Source organism: Schistocerca gregaria, chromosome 2 (genome assembly GCF_023897955.1).
Source record: "Schistocerca gregaria isolate iqSchGreg1 chromosome 2, iqSchGreg1.2, whole genome shotgun sequence".
Lineage (NCBI taxonomy): Eukaryota > Metazoa > Arthropoda > Insecta > Orthoptera > Acrididae > Schistocerca > Schistocerca gregaria.
The window spans coordinates 656,321,120-656,328,997 of NC_064921.1; the positions used below are offsets into that span (position 1 = coordinate 656,321,120).

General features: G+C 42.7%; 1 pseudogene; it reads left to right on the forward strand.

The window, feature by feature from the left end:
* Nucleotides 1-1,558: 1,558 nt before the first annotated feature.
* On the forward strand, nt 1,559-1,676 carry LOC126337528 (5S ribosomal RNA; annotated as a pseudogene).
* Nucleotides 1,677-7,878: the final 6,202 nt, after the last annotated feature.

Genomic DNA, 7,878 nt, shown 5'->3' on the forward strand with positions numbered 1-7,878 from the left:
TATAACATCGGACTGAAGTATCTTCGTGGTGTTATTTATACTCGCATACATGACCGGCACACCTAGACTAAAATAAAAGACATGTTGAGGACATAATTTGAGACGCGCAGAAATAGATAATTTGGTAAATGAACGATTTGTTGGGGTAGAGGAGAGCAAGTTTTGACTACAAAATGAAATCTCAAGTTGATGCAGATGATAGGCATACAATTATACGGACGCGTGCTTTCTGTTGTTTCGGACATATCAGAAAGAAACGACACCACGCAGAATCCGCAGCTGTGAATCACTATGCTTAAGTTGAAGTGCTCACTAGCTGGCCAATGGATCCACCTTCTCCAGTGCGGATGCGTAAATGCGTCCGCCTTCCTGCGGGAATCTCAGAGCAGCGAACGACAGTAAAGCGGACAGGGACTGCGTGTAGGCGGCGCCCAGTGGGGGGGGGGGGGGGGGGGGGGGGGGGGGGGGGGGTTCGGCAGCGAGGCGTGCCGAGGCAGTCCGCGCAGTCACGCTAACGCCGTGTCCCGCGTGGCGCAGTGGCTACCGCATCTGCCTAGTAAGCAGGAGATCTCGGCTTCGAACCCTGGTCCGGCACACATTACCACTCGTCGCCGCTGATTCCGGGTTAATGTCCCGCTGCAGATGACGGCAGTGACCCCCTTCAGTTTACATACAATATTTCACAGCTTCGGATTCTACTTGGTGTCTGTTCTTTCGGAAATGTCTGGAAGAAAACCAGGCCTAATTTTTTATTAATACATTAACAAAACGGACAAAGCCAAATCCTCAACGTCCTACACACTTAGCCTATTTAAAGGTTTTAAGTATTACATTTCTTAATTATTTAAAGCGAATTGTGTTACTAACTTTATCCTTCATTAACCTAAAGCTCGAAACATGTAGAATTTTTTCAGTTATTCACCACTGGAAAACAAGAAATCAATAGAAGCGGTAATGTGAATCATTGCCGTTTTTAGACCATTCGAGAAAGTTATGTTCGAACGCATAGAACAAATTCCGCCCCAAAATAGACTGTAGCGAGTGCATTTTAATTGTCTCAGTGAGTGGCAGGCAACATGTATATGAAAATAGATTGACTCTTCTGTTTATATGCTTGCCTCTGAATTCCGGTTATCGTGAAATAGATGAAATTACGTGGAGGCTCTCTTTAGCATGAAAAGAATTTTCTTTGTTAAGTGGTGATATCCCAACTAGAATTGGAAATGCGAAGAAATCCATCAGACATACCATTAAAGAAAAGCTTATTTACTATGAATTAGAAAAACCAATACCACATACACAAAAAAAAAGGCCACTAATTTGGAACCGCCGGCCGCTGGTGGCCGAACGGTTCTAGGCGGTTTAGTCTGGGACCGCGCGACCGCTACGCTCGCAGGTTTGAATCCTGCCTCGGGCATGGATGTGTGTGATGTCCTTAGGTTAGTTAGGTTTAAGTAGTTCTTAAGTTCTAGGGGACTGATGACCTGAGATGTTAAGTCCCATAGTGCTCAGAGCCATTTGAACCATTGGAATTTGGAACTACTATACATATGAATACGCCAACGGCCTTGCCGCAGTGCTAACACCGGTTCCCGTCGGATCACCAAAGTTAAGCGCTGTCGGGCTGGGCTAGAAGTTGGATGGGTAACCATCCGGTCTGCCGAGCGCTGTTGGCAATCGGGGTGCACTCAGCCCATGTCAGGCGAACTGAGGAGCTACTTGTTTGAGAAATAGCGGCTCAGGTCTCGGAAACTGACATACGGCCGGGAGAGTGGTGTGCTGACCACATGCCCCTCCATATCCGCATCCAGTGACACCTATGGCCTGAGGACGACACGGCGGCCGGTCGGTACCTTTGGGCCTCCATAACCTGTTCGGGAGCAGTTAGTTAATACACATGAATATAAAATTATCCTCTAGGAATAACTGTCTTAAGAAGTTTATTAAATGTCGATCTACCCGATAATATTAGACAAGTGGTGTAGTAGCAATCTACATTGCTAAAAGAGTACGTATGTCAGTTTCATACCTGCAAAAGTGTTGAACTCGTAGCAAATGAAGGAAAGGGAGACATTAAATATTGTAATGATACATCCCATTCCTTGAGTGAGAGGTATCGCTTCCTGAGAGTAGTCGATAAGTTGTGAGCACTCCACTGTTGGGAGGTGTTTCAAATCTTGGGTATTGATTACAGAGCTCTAACGATTCAGTGACTGTACGGAAGTGGATGGCAGTCAGACGACCCTACCTGCTCATGTGGAGATGGAGCGTGTGGTGCGGAAGAAAGAACTCCATGAAATATAAGAACGTGAAATGTCAAATATAATAAATGTATTATAATCGTTAATTATCAAGTTGAAAGTCAGATCTGTTACGTACGTAGTACAGAGAGGAAGATAATATAAGAAGGTGAACGAGAAGTTAATTTTCAGCAGACTTTTCTGCACCCTCTAAGGAGGAGAAATCCGAGGCAAGTAGGAGGAAGTAGGCACACAGATTCAGGGCACAGAGTAGCTGGACATTCATTCTGTATAAAAGGAGGGTTCAGGTGGAAACTTATTTAAGTGTATCGTGCATGAGGTGAAGTTTAACAAACCATCATACAGCTCAAGCCAAACTGAAACACTTCAAATGCCTACCTTAATAGCTAAAAGACAGATAAAGTGTAACGAAAAAGCTAAATGTCAAGAAAATTTCATAAGAAAGCGCGAAGGAGAGAACACGTTGCCAAGGGCAACGGAAAAAGAATAACAAGAGGTTTTATAAATACACATGACAAACTGAATCAGAAACGAGTAATGAAACTGAGTGATAAAGAATGAAGAACTCTGTTGGGGAGAAACGAACCAGTATTCTCCCAACGACACTACACAGTCGTCAAAAGATTGCAGCGGACACGCACTCGTCGGCACACTGCAGCCTACACGCAGTCCGTCGGCAGCACGCAGTATAAAGTTAACAGTGAGCTGTGCTTGCGACCAATTTAAAAAGTTGGATGAGTTGATTGTGATACACTAAGGCAAGTGTAGAATACAATTAATTTTAAAATTAAAAACGTCTATATAGACAATAAGCGTGTTGAGTTGAGAAATAAAATATTTGTTTATCCCTGCCGTCGCGGAAAAGATGATCACGCCAGGGGAAACCAATTTAGAAATAATTTCGGAAAAAATCGATGAATTTACTAAGCAGATACAAACTTTTAAAGTAATAATAAGATGCAAAATGAATGTTAAGAGATTAATAATAAGGAGGAGGAGGTTCCTAACAATGAGAAATTTGTTGGGTTGGATGAGAAATTTGAGCATTTGGAGGAGCCTTTAGCGAATACACTACATCATAAATTAATTAAAAAAAATTCATACTGAAATGCTTCAACAGTGCGATCTAGTACGTAGCGAAATTCGAAATAATATTAGGGAAATTCATACTTATGTAGATAGTTTGCGAGAATTTGAAGTAAAGGAGTGTAAACTTGTAAAGAATCAGATCTCAGACGTGCAAAATCGTATTGAAATTTTAGAGCAAAGGAACGAGAACGGAGATTCCGTTTCTCTGTATGAAATCCTTACGTTAGTAGGGAAACGTACAGAGCTTCGTAGATCAAAAATTTCAAGGAAATGCAAGAACTCTAGTGTACAGATTTTAGGTGGTGAAGTAATTCATCCAAATAACGAATTTAAACAGTTGTGGGATGAGTTAGCTGAAACGAGACAAGAAATAGCATAAAGTATAGAGGGAAATACAAATACTTTATTATAAGAACTAAAATTAGGCTGTAGCATTAACGTATAGAAGCGTTTCCCAAAGTTTAAACCTGACGGATATGTACACACAGAACACTCCTTAAGAGTGTTTTCGCGATATTTACCGCAAAAAGGGGATAAATCTCGGAAAATAGATTTTGCAATACGTCGTCTAAAAGGGGATACTGCTGAGGGGGTGGGGGAAAAGCTCACTCAGAAGAATTTACTTCGTGGAAGGATTTTCAAAATAAATTTAGACCTAAATACTGGTCACAACTGATAAAAATGTAATTAACTTGAGAATTATTCGATCCAAAGCATTACGATAGTTTCTGGGGAAGTTTTAAAAAGCACATTGAGTGGCATTTAACACAATATAAATATTTAGATAACCCACTGGACGAAGTTAATTTAGCTAAAGTGTTAGTGTGATGGCTACACTATTATGTACATAAAGAAAGTCTGTACTAGGGTTGGGCTACTAGAAACGAGTTGTTATCATTTGTGGAAAATTTAGATACCATGAACAATAAAAACAATAGTCCAAATCAGGAAGATACAGGTCATGAAAATAGTAACTTTAACCAAAAGTTTCAAAATACACGAGAAGTAAATTACTGTAAAGTGATTGAATATCCGGGAGTAAATTCGAAACAGCAACGAAGTTACTTAAGAAATGCAGACACACAGCATTTAATAATAATAATATTACTGACAAAAAGCAAGGGCTACGATTGTACAACCCTTCGCGTCAACCGAAACGATTTTAGGGACGGAAAACGATCGACGTCCTGGTCAAAGGGCCGTGATCCAGGATGTCTGAAATTGATTACAGGCCCATATAGGAAAAAATTAATAGCTTTTAGCGAAATCACACTGTTAAAAATTTGACTATTAGCAGATGATTAGCAACAGAGATGTACAGAAATTAAAAATCCAATAGCTGAGGGAGTTCCCCATTCAAAATCATTATTTCTAGTAGAGCGAACAGCAGGAAAAAGAAAAGTACTATACGACATAGAGATAATAAACAGATTTAACAATAGAGTATCCGATTGAAAACCTACTCAAAGATTGTTTATCACTCTGAAAAGTGTAAATTAAATAATTTTTTTAACTTTTACATTTAATGATTGTATTGTGGGTGAATTTGTGTTCACTTTATTGGGGAGGTGTCGGATTTGCAGACATTACAAGACACACACACACTCACAATCAGCACAGCGCCATTGTTTACTATCTACAGGTATTCTACAACAGGGTGGTGGACGTGGACTCACCTTCTGGGCCTGTTCGTGTGAAGTAGGGTCGCTACCATTCTGTAGGTCATGTCGACCACTCTGCGTCCTCCGGTGCCATGATGAAGAACTTGGTAGGGAGTATGTCCTGGGGTAGGAAGGCGGGCAGGGATTCTGCCTTTGGCGTCTATCTTCTTTTCTTCTTCGGGTCCAGCACTCTGAATCTACTTTTTACTTCTTACGACCCGTGAATTCGCTCTATCCATATTCATATGTATATCGTTGAGACCCTTCCGTATTTTCCGTGTCAATAACGACATCCGTCGCGGAGTGATTATCAAGATTACTTCAGTGAACTCGCCACGGAACAACACACATACACACACACACACACACACACACACACACACACACACACACACACACACACACACACACACACACACATGCACAAGCTGTGTAAAATCGCACACACGGTCTTAAGCAAATGTGGGAAACATTACAGGAACAAAAATACTTTTTATTTTAGGAGTTAGTCTAGTCACTTTTTCGAGCGGAGGAATAAAGAGGGTACCATGTGTTACAACAACCCAAAAATAAGTGTGAGAATCTAATATGTAGAAGAAAACGGATTTTGTAGTAGAGTTGCGATAGGAAGAACAGTCAGCCAAGAGAATTGTCTGCAGAAAATCAGAAGTCTGTAGAAGTCTGGTGGGTGGTGTAGTGACAGGAATAAGAAAAAACAGGAGGGGAAGTGCTGGAGTACTCAAAATAGTAGTAAAGAAGGTATGTGAGGCACTCTATGAGGGTTTATGGGTAAGTTAGCCAGAGAAGGGAATTTATACCAGATACGGATGGACCTCTCTGCCCACAAAGTGGTTGGGGTCCTCCCCCACCACTTTGTGGGCAGAGAGATACATTGCGTTAGCGACGGTAGGAAGTTGTAGGAGAGTATTTAAGCCCTAGAAAGACAGAGATGAGAAATGTTTACTAGTATTACTAGAGACAGTGAATGCAGGAAGCATTTCCACCAGACTGATTAAATAAAATGATTAAAGTAAAATAATTCCGCTGTTTCTGAGGATACAATGTAATCTCAGAGTGCTCTGACTTTTGATCCTAGAATTATAGGTAATATTTACCTTCTCCAAGATAGAAAGAGATTATCGTGATAATGAATAATAGAATATGTGTTACTGGTAAAACTAACCACAAGGAAACGAATACTGCAATGACAAACAAAAGAAAAACTGAAAGTGATAGCGAAGAAATCGTGTGTAATTGTGTAACACTTAATTAAAGTTGAATGTGTGATTCTTGAGTTTCTCCCGGCGTATTTGGTAATCAAAATATCCACGGGTATACTGCCGGTCTACAGTGTCCAACAGGCACAATATTTCGGCGATCATACATGTCGCCATCATCAGGTGAACTGACGGACTGAGCTCCTGTGAACGTGCCGGCACGGAGATCCGTACGCTATGACTGCTCAGAGGGAACTGGGTTCGGTCGCGGCGGCGGCCGATTTAAATACCCTCAACCCGCGGCGCGCTCCCTCCGCTGTCCGCGCCCTGCGCCACGGTCGCGCGGTGGAACAGATCGCGACGGCGTCTGAGAAGACGTCGGTGTGATGGCTCTGTCCGCCGTGGTCGTCACAAATATACGTTTGCTCGATTTATTCTTGATTAACCCAATCGCTGGTTCCCAATCCTTGCTAAGATTATAGCCACAGGACGGTTTATAAGGTCGTCGCTGGTGCGAAACTCGATGGCCTCTCTAACAATGCTGTCCCTGTATTTCGACATCTGTACAAGAATCCTCGTGCGTTCATACTCCATAGCGTGATTTTCCGACAAATAATTTTCAGCGACCGCCGACTTGCTCGGATATATCAGTCGAGTGTGCTTCTGGTGTTCACGGCATCGATCCTCGACGGTACGCATCGTCTGACCAATATACGAGTTGCCACATTGACACGGAATTTGGTACACGCCGGCCTTCCTCAAACCGAGGTCATCTTTGGCGCTCCCCACCAATGCACGAGTTTTACTCGGAGGACAAAACACAGTTCCGACCTGGTGTTTCTTCAAAATGCAGGCGATTTTCCCCGAGAGTGCGCCTGTATATGGAATAAACACAGTGCCTACCTCCTCCCTCGTGATTTCACAGGTTGTGCTGTTGTGCTGTTGGTTGGGCGGAGCGCACGTTGAATCTGCCACTCTGAGTACCCATTTTTTCGAAATACAGTTCTCAAATGTTCCAATTCCTGGGGTAGGCTCCCTGCGTCAGAGATAGTGCGCGCCCTATGTACTAGAGTTTTAAGTACCCCATTCCTCTGTGAAGGGTAGTAGCAGCTGTCTGCGTGCGAATACAGATCAGTGTGTGTTGCCTTCCGATACACCCCATGACCTAGGCTGCCGTCAGCCCTTCTCTTGACCAAGACGTCAAGGAAAGGTTTCAGTCTCCATAGTGAATTTGATGTTGGGGTGTATGGAGTTTAGATGTGTAAGGAAGTCAAGGAGTTTATCCATACCATGTGGCCAGATGCCAAACGTGTCGTCCACGTAGCTGAAAAAGCAAGTAGGTTTCCTTTCGGATGACGACAGGACTTCCTCCTCGAAGTTCTCCATGTACAAATTTGCTACCACCAGTGAGAGTGGGCTCCCCGTGGCGACTCCTTCCCTTTGTTCGTAGTATTCTCCTTTAAGAAGAAAATACATGGAAGTCAAGACATGCCTAAAAAGTTCAGTGGTCTTCTCGTCAAACTTCGGACTAATCAATTCTAGTGAGTCTCGCAGGGGTACCCTCGTAAACAAGGAAACGACGTCAAAACTTCAGGTTGGATGAGTCAGATATCATGGTGAGTTTTGACGTCGTTTCCCTGTTTACGAGGG